Here is a 17,896-nt window from a genome sequence, read left to right as displayed (position 1 = left end):
CACATCAGGAAGACATCTGTTTCCATGAAGAGGATGGACAAAGTTTAGCTAACAAGAGAAGTCAAAGCTGTTTCCCTGTGATGAGGATGATCTAGGATGGGAGTGGGATGTGGATCAGGCAGTGCTGCCAATGTGAACCAGAGACTTGGGAAATGCTAAACTGGGGAAAGTTTGTGTGGGAGAGGGAGGAAATTGTGATTGACTAGGTCTCCAGAAAACAGCACGGGGAAGTTAGTTGTCTTTCAGCAGGAAGAGAGATTGAGGTTGTGCTAGTTCTCCTGTGAAAGGGCTGAGAATAATCCTGAGAGCAAAATGTTGACAGGTGCTTTCATAAAATACAGTGGGGTGGGGGTGGGTTTGCTCAATGTGGTGGCAGGTTAGGGTTGTGCATGGATCTTGCTCAACTAGGAGTTTGAAAAAGAATTGCAAATCATCTATCATATCCATTTTATCTAGATTTCTAAAGGCAGCAGGAAAGATGGTGATAACAGGTGCAAAAGTCACTTTGTGTAGATTCTTTAGACAAGTGAGGACCACTAATATTTTGTAGGGATCCTTTTTTACTTGTTGAAAGGCTAAAGTCAGCTGGGTCTTTTCTTCACATTGTGTAAAAGGCATGAGTTCTCACAGCTATTTCTTACCAATGTGCAATAGACATTACAAAAATAAGAGTATTATGAGGAATGCCTTATACTGCAGGAAAAATGAAGTGCTCCAAACATAGTGTGGTCTCAAGATTCAATTAAAAGAAGTAAGGATGGCTAGAAAAGTAAATTCAAGCCATAGATGTGAAAAATCCCCTTCCACCACATCAAACAATCCCATCTTTCTGTCTCGGAAAAATGACACAAAGCATGAACTAATCTGGCAATTTTCAAAGTAAAGAAGATACCACTTCTATGAATGCCACCAGTCACAGAGGAAGAAAGAGACTGAGCTGCCTGATTATGTTTAAGTTTTGTGTTTCTTACCAAGTTTCCAGTTATTGTGGAACTCTCAGCACCTGCCAAATAAGTGTTCAGGGTGTCACATTCACTTTATTTCACAAATGTCAAATGCTTCAGAGCACAGAGCCTTGGATAAATCCAATGCTTTTCACTCCAATTTGCAGAAATTTAACCTTTATGGATCCAACCTGACATGAAAATATTACAGACACCAGTGAACATAAAAGGTGTTGTTTTGTTTTTTCTAATGGCAAAATAAGCTTTTTTTTTGGTACCAAAAATGTACATGTATTGTGCGTGGAATGTATGTGACAGCCATCATCTCTTGGGACTGGTGAACCAGTTCAGCTGTAGGAGGAGCTGGTCCAAACTGCCTCCCAAAACTCAAACCAAGTCTTAGACCAGTATAACAAGGTTTTTTTCCTTGTTACGCTGAAACTTAGTTTTAGTGCCAGTGTGACAATAAAAGATGCATTTCAAACTCACATACAGTGTTCCATTTCAGGGAGGAATCTCTCACGTCCAGCGCTGTCAGCACACTTACTGCAAATCAGTGTTTATAGACTGGTCTTGTTTTTTGGGATTATTCTGTTTTTCAGTTTGAATATATATTGGGACCCTCCTATTGTCATCTTTTGATAAGCCTAGGAGCAAATATAGCTACCGTATCCATGAGCCACGTAGCAAAGACTTTTATTTGATTTTTGATATTAATTCCACATCATTCTTGACCAAAGTAAACAAGACAGGAACACCTCCAACAGCATCAGGTTGAGATAAGGGGGATCTGTTATTGTTTGTAACCATGAGTTTAGCACGCATGATGATTAACTATGTTAGGTTTAACCTCTTCATCTGAGTCCTGACAATCAAAGAATGTGGTGTCTGATTCTGCTGGATTTACAGAAGCTGAGAAATAAAAAATCAAGTCTCATTTATCATCCCTCAGCTGGCATGGGTGGATGTGCATATTGAGAAGATGTCTTCCCTCTTTTACAATCTAAACAAATCTATCTAAATCTAAAACAATATAATGGGCTTCACAGAAAAATAAAGCACAGACTATCAAAATGTGTATCAAGAAAGCATCTGCCAAAACAAAACCAATAAAGCTCTAATGGACGCCTTGTGACAGCACTGATTCTGCAGGGAGGAAATGTCCCTGAGCTTTCTATGACAAAACATCATGGATACACACTGATTTGGGAGTAGATATTGCACAAATCATTCTGAGGCTGAGGAACTTGCATCTACAACAACCCAAACAAAAGAAAATATTTATTTAAAAAAACTGAGGATCTTCACTCCAGTGCTTTTGTAACCCCTTGGGGTTTAGAGAGCATGGCCCCTTTAAATCTTTTTCCTACTGGGGAGGGGGAGCAGTGAGAGAAAGGAGGGAAACTTGGGGGTGTGGCTCTGGAGCCCCAGGAGAGAAGGGCGGCAGCAGGCAGGCCCTGGACAAAGTGAAGGAGAGAGAACCTGCCTGAAGCCTGGGAAGGACAGGGCGGCGGATCGAGGACACCCCCAGGACGGGAGCCAGGAGGAGCAGCACGGTGCCAGGGAGGAATTGCCCGAGAAGGACAGGCCGGAGCTGGATCCAGTATCACTGCTGCCCGGAGCTGCATGGGGCTGTGAGTACTGGGGCTTGGGACTCTGCACTGGGAATAAGGAGGGAGACTGCTAGTTAGTTAAGTGGGGAGGTTGTTGCTCTGTGTGGCTTTGCAGAGGGCAGCAGAAGAGGGCACCGGAGGGGTTTTTGGGGAAAGTTCACTGCTGCCGAAGCCGACCAGGAGCACCCAAGACTCAGCTCTGGACTGGAACTTTGCTCAGGCCTCCTGAACTCTGTGTGCAGACACATTGCTCAGTGTCTGCCCTTTCAGACTGTGCTACCACTGGGCCCGTGGGGCCTTGGTTTGGATGCAACCCTGTTCTACTGCTCCCCCTACATTTCCCCTTGTTGTTTTTCTCCTCTCATCCCTCTGTAAATAAATATCTCCCTTTGTTATATCCATTGTACTTTTCCTGTGCGTGTGTGTGTTCACTCTGTGGGGTTTGGAACAGGTGCCCCTGGGGTGGAAGGGATTTGTCCTGCTGCATTCCTGCGCGTGCTGTCTCTTGGCCAGAGCTGCCTGCAGAGCAGACTCCATCTTGGCCACGAGGGCGCTAAAGTTACACTTGGTGGCCCGTAGGGGGACTTTGCAGTACAAACACGTGCACACACACACCTACGCTGCGCACCCTGGGCTCTCCTTCACAGAGCAAAGAAACTCCTGAGTGACTTTCATCCTAGTTTAAAAAAAAAACAAACTTGGAGAGGGGATTACTAGAAGACCTGTTCCAAGGGGCTCGAGTCCCAGTAACCAAAGCTGTGCTGGTAGCGGGGTTCCCAGAAGAGATGGAACCAAATGAAATTGAGGAGAGCCTAGATGCAGCTGAAATACTGGGGAGAGTGAAGGTCCACACCCATATTTACAACCGCGAAGTGAAGGGCATGGTAGCACTATGTACTCACTCCAAGGAAGCCGATCTTGATAAAGTGGCCAAAGAGGTGCAAGGAGGCGGTATCCCCTGGACAATTCTGGGGGCAAAGCAGTCCCCTACTAGTGTGCCTGTGTCACTTGAGGTGGATTCTTTAGCGCAGAAATTGCAAGCTCTGATGGTGGGTGAGAAGCGGACAAGAGAGGAATTAATTTTGGCATTAGGAGGGCTCCAACACCCGCAGCACCCAGCCTGGCGGGATGGGCCAAAGGTCTGGAAACGGTCTCAAAGATGCATTGAAGCCGGCATATGAAAGTGCTCCATACAAGCGGCTACGTTCTTTCTCGGAGGTGTCACCTGTACCCTCGGGGGAGGATGATTACGAGACCTGGTGGGATTTTACGGTGCCACTTGTCCAAGAGTGGGAATGCTCTGATGCTGAGAAGCGGAAACATGTGCTTGAAAATCCGAGGGGACCTGCCATGCAAATTGTCCGAGCCCTGAAAGATTCCCAACCAGCTGCCACAGTGCAAGACTATTTAACCGCTCTTGAGAGTGTCTACGATGCTACTGATAGCAGTGAAGACCTTTATTATCGTTTCTGCCATACCTATCAGGAGCCCCACGAACGATTGTCGGATTTCATCAGGAGACTGGAGGATTTGCTACAACAGGTATTGCGGAAGGAGGGCAACCCCACCAAGCGCAATGATTCTGCTAGGTTGGACCAGATCCTTTGGGGCACCCGACAAGATGGGTTGATGTTGTGCTGACTGCAGCTGAGGGAGTGGGCCCCAAACCCAGCCCCGTTCCACAAGCTCATTCGAGAGATACGTGAAGAGGAGGAGCGATTGTTGCAAGTGGATGCAGTGGTGCAGCCAAAAAAGGCAGGGAGTCACACCACCACAGCGCTTGGAGAGATGGTAGAGGCCCCGTCAGTGGCAGCGGCATTGAGAGATTTGACCCAAGAAGTGGCCATGATGAAGGCTCAGAGACCTACTGTGCCATCCTCAACAGGGGAGAGTAGCAGGAGGGCTGATAGTCGGCGAGAAGGTTTCTGTTACAACTGTGGGAAAGATGGTCACTATGCCTTGGACTGCCAAAACAAGACAGATCATGCAAGGGTATCTCAGATTGCAGCAAACCATTAGGGAGCTTCAGGGAAATGCCAATGGGGCTTGGGGAAGGAGCAACCCAAGACCTTGAAATCCCAAGGCTCCCCAGAAAAAAACACAAATGGGTTACCCAGATGGGCTGGTAGGCCCTCAGGCTATAGTACCTGTTTGTATAGAAGGACGACTGTGTGAGGCATTGCTGGACAGCGGATCACAGGTCACCATACTCTATGAATCTTACTACCGAGAACACCTGCAGCATTTACCCTTGCATCCCCTGTCTGGACTGACCGTCTGGGGAATTTGCTGTGACTCCTGCCCCTATCTGGGATATATCCTGTTAAATGTCCAGTTTCCAAAGAACGTTGCGGGGGTAAACCAGGAAATAGAAACATTGGCACTGGTCTGTCCAGATCCAAAGGGAAGAGAGTATGCACCTTTAATCCTAGGGACAAATGCAAATCTGTTCCAGAGATTGGTGTGGAAATGCTGTGAAATGGCAGGGAACAACTATCTGCAGAAGCTGCCAATGCATGCTTTATGTAAAGCAGCATACCAGCGAGCAAGGGGTCCTCCATCCCAAGAGGAGACCAAAGCTAGACCTTTTGGGAGGGATAGTTTCCAGTTTGGGGATTCCCCCATTCCTGCTGAGTGGAAGGACTGCCTGTGTGAGAAGTTAGCCAAGAAAAAGGCTGTTTTCTCTATGCATGAGTGGGATGTTGGGTGTGCATATGATGTGGACCACCATATCCAAATGCAGGATGGTTGGCCTTTTCAAGAGAGGTCAAGACGATTAGCCCCTGCTGATATTGAAGATGTGAGGCAGCACCTACAGGAACTGGTTCAAGCCAGTATCATTGAGGAATCCAGGAGCCCCTACGCGTTGCCAATCATTGTAGTATGAAAGAAAAGTGGAAAGGTCCGCATGTGCATCGACTATTGCACTCTGAACCGGCGAATGATTCCTGACTAATACACAATGCCCCAGGTGGATGAAGCCTTGGATAGCCTGAATGGTGGCTGCTGGTTCTCTGTCCTTGACCTCTGCAGTGGATATTATCAAGTGCCCATGGCACCAGAGGACCAGGAGAAGACCGCTTTCATCTGTCCCTTAGGGTTTTACCAATTTAATCAGATGCCGCAGGGAGTATCTGGAGCCCCAGCCACGTTTCAACAACTCATGGAGCAGGTGGTAGGGGACATGCACCTGTTAGAGTGTCTGGTGTACTTGGATGACGTTGTAGTGTTTGGGTGCACTTTAGAAGAACACGAGACTCAGCTGTGCAAAGTCCTGGATCGTTTGGAACGGGCTGGCCTCAAGTTATCCTTAGACAAGTGCATCTTCTGCCAGACATCCGTGCGGTACGTGGGACACATAGTGTCTGCAGATGGTATAGCTACAGACCCAGAGAAGGTGAAGGCGGTAACCACCTGGCCGAGGCCCATGACTCTCAAGGAATTACAGTTGTTTCTGGGATTCTGTGGCGATTACCGCAGGTTCATAAAGAATTTTTCGCACATCGTACGTTCACTCACAGAGCTCACCAAGGGATACCCCTCCACAAATAAAAATGGAAATCCACCTCAGCATCAATACTTTAATGTGGGTGCACTTTTTGGAAAGTGTTGGACTGCTGAGTGTGAAGAAGCGTTCCGTAAAATCATTCAACAGCTCACTCAAGCACCAGTTTTCGTGTAACTTCACGTTGATGCAAGCTACACCGGTTTAGGCGCTGTCCTTTATCAAGAGCGTGAGGGAAAACTCCAACCAGTAGCATTTGCAAGTCGAGGTCTCATACCACCTGAGAAAAACTACCCTGCTCATCAAGTGGAGTTACTGGCATTGAAATGAGCCATCACAGAAAGGTTCCGTGACTACCTCTATGGGGCCAAGTTCACTGTAAAAACTGATAATCCTTTGACATACATCAAGACAACAGCAAAATTATCCGTAGCAGGGCACCGGTGGTTAGTGGCACTTTCTGCCTATGATTTCATGCTGCAGTATCGACCCGGTCAAACAAACATGGATGCAGATTCCTTGTCTCGGTGGCCTCACTCTAAGGATTTATCACCCAATGATTAGATAAATGTGGGGACTCCTGAACTGAGAGCTTTATGCCAACAGGTATCCATTGTGGAGGAAAAATCCACAGCCAATGGAGAACGAGCAATTGACTGTCTGGGTGCACCACCAGAAGCCATACCCATAGTCTACTCAAGTTTTACTAGAATATAGGACCCTCAGCTGCCCAGACTAAAGGATCGAGAGGTGGAGCACTCCCAGCGAGTTGATCCACAGATGAAGGATATCCTTTATGCATTGGAAAGGGGAAAGGACCCCAAGGCTATTTGACTGAGTCACCCAGAGGAGGCCCTTTTGCTGAAAGAATGGGAACACCTATTGGTTCCAGATGGATGACTTTATCGAGGGCAGAAGCGTCCCCAGAGGCCTCAGCACCAATTGCTTTGGGTACCACAGAAGTACCGGCGAGGCATGTTAGAGGCCTGCCACGATCGAATGGGGCATTTAGGAGTCAAGCGATTGGAGGCCCTAGTTAAGGCAAGATTCTATTGGCCCCGGATGGGGCGTGACATCGTCCACCGTGTTCACACCTGCACCAGATGTATCCAGCGAAAGACTCCGCCTAAGCAGGCGGCCCCTCTTGTCAACATCACAAGTTCTGCACCAGTGGAGCTTGGCTTTATGGACTTTTTATCATTCGAGCCTGACCGCGGGGGTATTGCAAATATCTTGGTGGTCACTGACCATTTTACTCGTTATGCCCAGGCTTATCCCACCAAAGATCAAAAAGCTTCCACGGTTGCCAAAATCCTGTGGGAAAAGTTCTTTGTGCACTGTGGGTTGCCCGCCAGACTACACTCTGATCAGGGATGGGATTTTGAAAGTCGGTTAATAAAAGAACTTTGTAAGATCATGGGGATCAAGAAATCACTCACCACCCTTTATCATCCACAAGGGGATCCGCTGCCAGATCAATTCAACTGCACACTACTGAACATGCTGGGAACTCTGGAGCCTCAGCAGAAAAAATACTGGAGCCAGCACATGGAGCATTTGGTACATGCGTATAACTGCACTCGGCACGATGCAACTGGGTTCACACCATACATGCTAATGTTCGGTTGAGAAGCCCGGTTGCTGGTTGATCTCTGTTTTGGAGTGTCTTCAGATGGGGCACTCCCAGAAACATACTTGGGGTATGTAACTCACCTCAGAGATCAACTGGAGGAGGCATATAGGATAGCAAAGCAAGCAGCTGGTCACCAGAATCAAAAGAATAAAACCCAATGTGATCAGCAAGTGAGGCAACAGGAGATTCAGGTTGGTGACCCAGTTTTGGCCTGAAATCTCGGACTACAGGAAAAACACAAAATTGCAGATTGTTGGGAGTCACACCCATACATTATAGAGAAGAAACTTGGGGATCTACCAGTGTATTGTATCTGTCCTGAGAGCAGTCATGGGCCCACCAGAACTCTCCACTGGAATCATCTGTTAGCTATAGGACAAATATTGTTTCCCCATAAGGATGTTTCCACAGATCCTGAGCCTCCCGGCCCCGCAAGTTGGACACAGTCCCAACAACAGAAATATACCAGTCCTCTGCAAGTGCCCAGCTCCTTGGAGCGTGAGGATGAAACGGGGTTTGGCAGTGATCCAGTTTGGAATGCCCCAACCCTAATGGATCCTCTAGTTGTCGCACAAAGAGATGATGAAGGGGAAAAACCCACACTGAGCACTTCCGAGGCCCCACTGATGCTGTGGGGACTTCCCGAGAACATGATGAGGAAGGTTTGGTGCAGGAAGAGAAAGCTGTACTGCAAACAGCCACTTTAAACCCAGATGCCCTCAAATTCGTGCCTCAAGGACCCATCATCTTGCCTCCGTGATCGGTGGTGTCACCTCAGCCAGCCTAGACGTTACTCTAGGGAAGGGAAGCCCAGGTGTGTGCTCATGTATGATTGTTTAGGGGAACCCAGTGACCTACAGATCTCTAGGGTGCCACGAGGGGCGAGTTCCCTCATGGGAAACCTATTCCACTCCTCGGGGTCCTGTGGGATGGATAATGGAAATGCTCCTGATGAATGGGGGCCCTGGGTTTCCTGCTGGGGATCCATGGTGTAGAGTTGCTCACCTTGATGGGGACATCAAGGATTATTAATTTTGGGGGCGGAGGAGAGTGTAACGCCTTGTGGTTTAGAGGGCATGGCCCCTTTAAATCTTTTTCCTAAGGGGGGAGGGGAGCAATGAGAGAAAGGAGGGAAACTTGGGGGTGTGGCTCTGGAGCCCCCGGAGAGAAGGGCTGCAGCAGGGAGGCCCTGGACAAAGTGAAGGAGAGAGAACCTGCCTGAAGCTTGGGAAGGACAGGGCGGCCGATCAAGGACACCCCCAGGACGGGAGCCAGGAGGAGCAGCACGGTGCCAGGGAGGAATTGCCTGAGAAGGACAGGCCGGAGCTGGACCCAGTATCACTGCTGCCCGGAGCTGGAAGGGGCTGTGAGTACTGAGGCTTGGGACTCTACACTGGGAATAAGGAGGGAGGCTGCAAGTTAGTTAAGTGGGGAGGTTGCTGCTCTGTGTGGCTTTGCAGAGGGCAGCAGAAGAGGGCACTGGAGGGGTTTTTGGGGAAAGTTCACTGCCGCCGAAGCCGACCAGGAGCACCCAAGACTCAGCACTGGACTGGAACTTTGCTCAGGCCTCCTGAACTCTGTGTGCAGATACATTGCTTTCAGACTGTGCTATCACTGGGCCCGTGGGACCTTGGTTTGGATGCAACCCTGTTCTACTGCTCCCCCTACATTTCCCCTTGTTGTTTTTGCTCCTCTCATCCCTCTGTAAATAAATATCTCCCTTTGTTATATCCATTGTACTTTTCCTGTGCGTTGGTGTGTTCACTCTGTGGGGTTTGGAACAGGTGCCCCTGGGGTGGAAGGGATTTTTCCTGCTGCATTCCTGCGTGCGCCGTCTCTTGGCCAGAGCTGCCTGCAGAGCAGACTCCATCTTGGCCATGAGGGTGCTCAAGTTACATTGTATTAAGCTCAACACAAAGCTGGTATATACTCTGGAAAGGAGTATGAAAAGTGGGTATGTGAGTTAGGGTACAAGAGTAAGAGGTAGAGAAGTAGTTGCTGAGTTGTGAGTTGCTGAGTAGGGCTGGCTGGAGAACAAGAATTCTGTTTTGTAAAAATGTTTGAGTTTTTGAAACTTGTTTTCATTCTGCATCAGCATGAAACAGAACATGAATTCTTATTTGGAAATTGTAGTTCTGTGTATAACCTGGCAATGGTGGGAATGCAGATTGGCCGGTGCTGTGATGACATTCTCACACTCATAGTATAGCCTTCTAGAAGGGAGCAATTATGAGTGACAGGCATGCAGTAACATGAAGTTGCAGGAATCACAGGGTTAAAGGGGCCCGTGGGAGGCAAAGAGTTCCATTTGAGTATATTCACAGGGAATGATAGGGGGAACCATACTGGAGCTCCAAGTTTGGCACAGAAGAATCGGATACTTCTGCATGGATGGTTCAGCTCTTCTGCAGATCAGCGGGGATCATGGGCGGGTCCTGCAGCCTGATCCATAGGAAGCAAGCCCTGTGGGGAAATTGTCTTAGAAGGGCCACAGAGAGGTGTTATAATATCATTGTGCAGTAAAATGAATGTATTTCATTATAAAAACCTATTAAACAGATACTGAATGATTGCACCTCTAGCAATGGTTATTATTTATATTCATATTAGTATTTTAACCCTGCTTCCAAAAAGTATATATCTTAAAAGTATCTATACCTGCTTGCTCTAAAGCACTATATTTGTTGTTTCTTGAGGGAGAGATTTATGGTCGCCAAAAACATTATAGATCTATTAAACATCCTCCATTTGGGAGGGTATTCTGATTTAGATGGATTCATTCCAAATGTCACCTGGGAAATGTGTACTTCCCAACATGCTGAAAATTTCTGCTAATTTGTAGCAGTCATAATTCATGAGTAGTTGCTATAAGAAGGATATTGTTGCTTCACATTCTGAGAAATTAGGGTTATAAACAGGGAATTCAAAAATATGAAACATTAACGACAGTTTCTCGAAGATCAAAAAAAAGCAGACGAATAAAATAAAGGGTATCATTATGGAATTCCTTCAATGGGACAATTACAGAAAACATTCAGCTCCTCAGATGCAATGGTAATAACTGAGAATGTAGACCTGTTAATGTAAGGTGTGTTATTGGTTTCCTTTACACTCGTGTAAATCCAGAGCATCTCTTATTTTGATAGAATTATTATAGGGTGGCAGTGTGGTCCAGTGGCTAGGGCAAAGAACTGGGACATAAGAGACTTGTGTATGACCGTGGAGAAGTCACTTCACCCTTCCATGCTTCAGTTTTCCCATCTGTAAAATAATTGTAATGATGGATAATGTAAAATGCATTGAGGTCTTTGTATAAAAAGTGCTATGTAAGAGCCACATCTTTATAACTCCTTCAGGGTGATGTCATTTATTATGCCAATACCATGCCAGGTTGCTTAACATGTATTCTGCACAGTAGACACACACACTCAAGCTCATTTAGGTGAATGGCCTATGTCAGAGTGATCAAGTCTCTTCCTCTTGATAAATTTAAAAATGTGTTTAAATATGTAGAGGTTTTTTTATACATATTAGACCTAGGGGGGAAAAAACCAACCCTTTTCATCTGACATGTTTGTGAAAAGATGTTTTTGTGTGTGGACTGGGTGAAAACACTATAATTTCTCTTGGCTGGGAAACAGGCTGAGCAGAAATATTTGTAATATTTGCTTTAATCTACTCTTGGCAAGAGTATGGCAAAAGAAAATTAAAATTTCCTTCTTAGGCTGGGAACCCATTACGACAAGCTGCTGTACACCAGTACAGTACAGTACAGCAGCTTGTCGTAATGGGTTCCCAGCCTAAGAAGGAAATTTTGCTGAACATTTACAGCAGGGCTGCACAATCACGGAACTCTTCAGTTTGCAATGCAGCTTGTGACCTGAATCCTGCAGATTTGGTTTGCAAATGTTGAAAATAAACCAATCCCAGCAGGTTCTCTTGGAAATTCCTTGGTCATTACTGCTGAAGTCTGACCCTACTTATTGTACTATGTTTTGGCAGAATTAATGGACCTGGCCCAGTGTTAGTGTCTAGATCTGCTGCTGATACAGCTGCTTGCTGATTGTTTATCATAGTTATCTTGTACACTAAACTAGGGGTGGGTTAAATGAAGTGGTGTGTTAAAACACTATTATCATCCTCTGTTCCTCCCCCAAAATATAAATGTAGGAGTCTGGAATTTCCTCATGGCTGTCTCTTTGGAAGTTCCACCTTAAAACTCTTTCAGCAAAATCCCTGGAGACAAATGCTCCAACGCCATTTTTTATATTCCTTAACAGCATTCTCTGCAAAGTGGGACTCTGAACTGCCTTAGAAAAACATTTGTGTAGTGCACAAAAAAAGGTTGCACTACAATATTGCTTATGTGGTGTCTTGCATATGTTGTATTATATTGCATAGTACTGACCAGTCTGTTCCCTCACCATTTAAAGCAAAATCACCGTGAAGGTGATGTTCTCCCTAAGGCTGTCATTCCCTCCTGAGAGAGAATACTCTGAGTTCTTAGTTTCTTCTTCACTTCTCTGGCAATGGAGGGGTTATGATGAACTCTTTGACCCTCCCAAAGTTCAAGCAGGTTTAGCCCCAGGCCCCTGGATCTCCTGAGATCTTTGTAGAACTCGTATAAACTGCCAGAAGCAAGAACCATCCACAGGGAGGCTCTTTTGCCTCATTACAGTGTTGGGGCATCCATGCCCTGTATCTGACTTCACCTCCTCTTTTCAGTCTCCCGGTCTACCTTCTTGCATATACATGAGACCAGCACCTGGGAGCAAGTAGGCAGGAATCCTGAGGCTTCCTGTCCTCTTAGGGGAGGGAGAAGAACAGGAACATGCAGAGTTGAGAAGGGGAATTAAGGTCCCTTTCTCCTATATCAAATGTATTGTTTTGTCTTTTGCACGGGTGCATTCTGTTACCTTGCAAAGTTGTCCTTTTTGCTTCAGCTTTCTCCTCTATAAAATGGGGGTAATACTTACTGTGCCTACCTCACAAGGATTAATGAGGTAATATTTGTAAAATGCTTGGAAGATTTAAAAAAAAAATCTGTGAACCTGTGAAACCTAAATGTTGTCTATGGGTTCAGTGGAGATAGGAGCTTGAGAGATCTCATTTGAATGTCCAAATGATGTTTGGGTTTCAAGGTTCACTGGTTTCATCTTGTTTGTGCTAGGACACCAAAAAAAAAAAGAACTAACATGTGCCTCTCGTCACCCTGACCACTTTGCATATACGTTAAGGCTGTTCCCTCCCCCCCCCTTGTTAATTTTCTTTTTAGAGTGTAAGCTCCTAGGACCAGGAATTCTTCCTTTGTGTTTGTCTGGCACTTAGAACACTGAGGGTCTTGACCCTGGCTTGGGTTTCTGGTGCTACTACAATACGAAGAATTAATATTAATGCCCTACATTTTCAAAAGTGACTAGTGATTGTAAGGTATCAGTGTTTGATACCCAACTTGGGGCATCATAAATTATCCTGATTTTTAAAATGGTGGGTCTTTTCTAAAAACGGACTCATTTACATTGTCTCAAGTTGGGCACCCAAAAACTGAGACTTCCCAAATTACTAGTCACTCTGAAAATGTAGGCTCATAATAGTAAAGCACATTTTCCCTTTAGGACCAATTTAGCATTAGAGTGCATGAATGGACTTTTAAAACGAAAGTATTTCAGAAATATGCTTGCCGAATGCCATGCACTAGGAAAGATATGTAGACATAATGTCAAACAAATTCAAGTGTTTTTCCATGGGTTTTAAAAAACAATATTGCTTACTAGCTAGGGAATGATCAGACTGGGTTATATGTGATCCTCACAGGCCCCTTGTTTATCTCTCCTCCTCTCTTTTGGAGTGTTCTTTAGCTGGAAGTGCTCCATGCTGGTAAGACTTCCAAATTCAGGTCTCCAAGCATGTGTCTATACAGCCATTAAACTCCCATTGTTGGTTCTTGTCAGCTGACTCAGGTTCCTGGGGCTTGGGCTGTTTAACTGCTGTGTAGATGCTCAGGTTGGAGCCTAGGTCTCTGGGACCCTCTTCCCTCATGGGGTCCTGAAGCCCGGGCTCCAGCCCAAGCCTGAACTTCTACACAGCAATTTTTAGCCCCATAAGCCCGAGTCAGCTGATGCAGATAAGCTGTGGCCATGCCGTGGGTCTTTTATTCCAGTGTAGGCGTACCCCAAGAGTTTCCTCAGAAATGATATTATCAGTCAACTGGAAGCTAAGATGGTGGCACTTGGCATTTATGACAGGGTTCCACATGTGCTGGCTAAGTCCTCTTCATTATATGGTAGCAAATAAGGTATCTGGACTCTAATATGGCATGCCCTCCCATGTGACAGACAGTTACATAAATAGGAAGAAATGCTAATAGACACCTATGTGATGAGTCCTTGCAATAAACCAGACTGCTAAAAATGGCCACAGAATGATTTGGCTCACACCATGGCTAAACTGTAGTCAGTACAGAATGCATGCCTGACATCTGGGTTATAGAAATCCAACAGAGAGCAAGCCATTATGAAGCAGGCAATATGATATTCTGTCCTGGCTGCCCCCAACTTGATTATGACTAACAACCCCTCCTTGACATTACAGTATACTTTATAGATAAACTGGGAAAATAGCAAGTAAGACTGTTAAGCCAAAGAAAGAAAAGGAAAATAGAAATAGAGGTTGGTAGTGACATTCTTGTGATTATTATTATTTTGTTCTCCTTGTAGCATCCGGCAGTTTTCCTTTTCCAACTCAAGAGTCACCTTCCAAAGTATCTGCTTTCTACATTGCTGGTTTAAATACAGATCCTGAAATACATCAGTAAGCCCATGGAATTTCTCTTTCTGTTAAGTGCATTAGATAATTTGGGAGAGGCTTGCAAGTAATGAATGGCATGGCTTGGAAAAAATAGTTGTCTGATTTAGAATGTAGAGTTTGTTGAGTCTTTAGTGCTAAACCAAAATGTATGTCTGTCAAAATGTCAGCGCTGATGGCTGATTGGGAGTTTTCTTAACTAAATGTTAAAGAGAGAATTAGAAAATTATGTACAGAAGTGGACTGGGCTCAGTAAATTTTCCTGTCATCTTGAATATGAATGTATTTGAAAATTCTCAGACGTGCACGAGGAAAGTAAATGTACAGAAGACTACACTCAACAACAAATACCCTAAAAGATTGCTGTATTTTGACAGTTATAGACAGAGCTGATAGTGCTGCCTATTATTAAAGTTTCCTGACACTTGCCTTTTGTAAGATCCAATTCCTAGTTGCTTATAACTTTGCAAAATTTTAGATTTGGGTTTAAATTTTCCATACTGAATGTCTGCCTATGGCTTTTGTTTTCCCAGATAAAATGGTTAAACTGTTTCCAAGAACAAGACTTGGGAAAAATACATTGTTTTGCCCACGTTAAAAAAATCTGTCAACCTCTTCTTTGAAAATGTCTAGAGTCAAAGTGCTTTGGAGCAGGGACGTGAAATTTGGCAAGGGGAATGGCCTCTGTGTGAAAGATGTGCCCTTTACTATTCCTGAGACTGGGACAAGAAGCCTGGGAAGGTGGCAACAGAAAGAAAGAAGGGAGGAAGACTGAGATTGGATGAGGAGCCCAGGGAGGGAGACCCAGACTGGGAGACAGTGAGGGAGAGACAGATTGAATGAGGAAGGAGTAACTGGGACTGGCCGGGCAAACAAATTGAGACTCAGCATTGGAAGGAGGACAGACTGGTAGCGTAGGACAATTGGAACTTGCACAGTGAGCTCTGAGCGGGAAACTAGGACTGGCTGGGTAAGGAGAGTCGGACTGAGATGAAGAGCATGGTGTGGGGAAGAGACAGGATTGGGACAGGGACAGATTAGAGGGGACAGGGCAGAAGAGGTCACAATTAGGTGGGTGGGGGAGGGAAATCAGTCAGAAGAATCTGTACCTTCTAGAGTATACTCCCCTTTGGAACCTAGAATGGAACCCAGGATTCCTGAATCTCACCATTCTCTGCTGTCAGCAAGTGTCTGGGAAAGTGTCCCATCCCCTTTTAGTGCTGATGCACACAGAAGATGACAACCTAGTATAGCTGTCAGTTACTCTTTTAGATCAAGTGGCTGGGGGTCTGCATGGTAGATCTAAGGGATACACCCCTTCTGATTAGCCATGTGAGTGTCAATATCAAGCCACATGATAGAATTTCTGTTTTTTTAGTTTGCTTTTTAAACCCATATGAAATCTCTCTCTCACACACACTAAATCTCTCCCTCTCTCCTCCCATCCATTAGAAGAGCATTATTAGGGTTTGAAAATCAAGCCCTGAAATGACGGAATTAAGACTCCCATCTATGGATGAATTAGGGTTGTTTAGTAAAGGAGACTGTTGTCTGTAGGAGTCCTGCCTCATTGTTTCAGAAATTGGAAGGTGTGTAGCGAATGAGGCAGGGGACGGCAAAAACAGACGAGGCAGTCTCACGGTTAAGACAGTTGAATGCTGTCCGACAATTGGACTCTATCCCTGCCTGGGCCACATTGTTCCTATGGGATGTTAGTTAAGTTGCTTTCAACCATACATTTCACAGGTGATCACTCACGGCATTTCCCTCATTTTCCGGTTGCCTAGCTGGATATCCTGGTATCTGATTTACAGAAATGCTGAGCACTCACAGCTGCAACTGAAGTCAATAGGATCTGTGCTTGTATATATACTGTGCTATATAATCCTAATACTTTTTAAAAAATCAGGCCCTGTGTTTGTCAAGTCGGGTGCCCCAAATTAGGTATAACTTTTTATCTTAATGCTCGCCAGCTGTGAAATGAGGATAGTACCACCCTGTCATCTCCGAGGGGTGTTATGAAGATAAAGTCACGGATGTTTGTGAAGCACCCAGACACTGTAGTGATAAGCACCACAGAAGGTCCAAGAAGAAATGAACAATTCTGTCTTCAGGGTTTGAATAGTGTGCAGTAGCTACGGTCTGGGCCACCTATTGAACAAGGAGGATAACCCAAAATATTGAATAGCTGCTTACTAAGTAAGCAACCACCATTCTGTGCACTGAATGAGGCCAGGACTGGGTGGGTGGAGGAGGAAGGGCTCCATGTGGGGTGGGAAGCACGTGTTCAAGTGATTAAAGACTGCATCAGAACACAGCTGCACAGTGTAGTCTGTGACAGAGTGCTAGCTGTAGCAACTGGTCACCGAAGTTGCTGTAGCAGAGAGAAGGCTGCAGGATTAATTGGAAGCAATTAAGCAGTTTCTGTTGGTTTACTGACAGGTGGGTGGTAATGGCTGGGGGCTAATGAGACAATTGGTTCAGTAACTGGGTAGCTATATACCTGGGATTCAGGGGGGCACTCCAGAGGTGAGCTAGGGAGAAAAGAGAAGCAGTGCAGAAGTCTCCTACTGTTGTATAGTCTTGGTATGCTCTGTTGTGTTTAAACTGAAGATTAAATACACAGGGGGTGAAAGGGAAACTGTCTGGGTATGTTTGTGACGGAGTGCATTTTTAACTCCCTCTCCTCACTTTTCCAACTAAAGTGAGGTAAAAGCGATATACCATTAAAGATTGTCGGAAACAAAAAAGGCAGCAAGTGAGGAAAAATATATCTTAAAAAGTTGTTTGCACAACAGTTGGAATCCATGATGAGAATGCCATGGATATTTGGTAACAGTGGAAAAGAAAGTGACACTTTTGACAAGGGGAACAAAGCAGCTGGACTCTCCATCAAATCTTTCCTCTTTGACACAGCAAAAGCATTTATTTGTCTAGCAGTTAAATTCTGCACAAGACTTGACAGAAAAACTGTTGGCTGTCTCTCTAAACCATCTTCAAAACACTTGACATGGTAATTCAGAAATGTTTATGAAAATTACAAATATAACAAATTAAACTCAGGCAACTCTGTGCATAAGCAGATCATTATGGGTAATATTCAGAAAGTGCAAATCAATTAAGTGTCTTTAGAGAACAGAAGTTTCTCAGCCTGATTTTGTTTTCACACCTGTTCTATACCTATGAAACTCCCTTGGCTGCTCTGGTATCACTCTGGCTTTACACCTGGGGATAGCTCTGGTTTTCGATCTCTTTAATGACACACATCTAAATAAGGAGGGTTTGGCTGTGAAATTCATGTCTTTTTTTTTAATCATTTATTGGTTTATGCTTCACAGCATAAGCCCGTTTCTAGGTATTAGTGGTTAGAAGAGAGCTTTTCCTGAGACAGGCTATC

The sequence above is a fragment of the Lepidochelys kempii genome, chromosome 3 (genome assembly GCF_965140285.1).
Source record: "Lepidochelys kempii isolate rLepKem1 chromosome 3, rLepKem1.hap1, whole genome shotgun sequence".
NCBI classification, from domain to species: domain Eukaryota; kingdom Metazoa; phylum Chordata; order Testudines; family Cheloniidae; genus Lepidochelys; species Lepidochelys kempii.
The sequence above is the reverse complement of the archived record's forward strand: the minus strand, read 5'-3'. Positions refer to the sequence as shown.